The following is a 474-nucleotide window of genomic DNA, read 5'->3' as shown; positions in this document are numbered from 1 at the left end:
GCAAGTTTGTGATCGTCAATAATTGAACCTGTTAATTATGAAAGAAGATGAAGTTTCAATTTCATTAAAATGTTTTAAAAATACACAAAGGGACTGATTCATAAATTGGACAGCACCCATAACCATAGGCACCGGAACCACTGGGGCCAGGGGGCCATTCCCCCCCCCCCACTTTCCGGCCCTGCCACTGCGCTGCGTGTTCCCACCAGACGGCTGCACAGACTGCACACAACTCTCACAGACTGTGACTAACATGTCTCTGTGTTTATATAGAGACAGAAGCACAAATAAAACCTACAGCATTGAGATCTGGACCAAATTCTTAAAGCTCCAGTCCAGGGTCATAACAGTCACCAAAAAGTTTCTGCAGGTGCGACAGCGCGGAGTCGGGGTAGGGATCATTAACACATGAAAAAAGGCTCTGGCTCTGATACGTCCGTGTCTGGAACAATTCTGTATTCTATTGCCACATCT

This window comes from Kryptolebias marmoratus, linkage group LG22 (assembly GCF_001649575.2).
Source record: "Kryptolebias marmoratus isolate JLee-2015 linkage group LG22, ASM164957v2, whole genome shotgun sequence".
Taxonomy (NCBI): domain Eukaryota; kingdom Metazoa; phylum Chordata; class Actinopteri; order Cyprinodontiformes; family Rivulidae; genus Kryptolebias; species Kryptolebias marmoratus.
The sequence above is the reverse complement of the archived record's forward strand: the minus strand, read 5'-3'. Positions refer to the sequence as shown.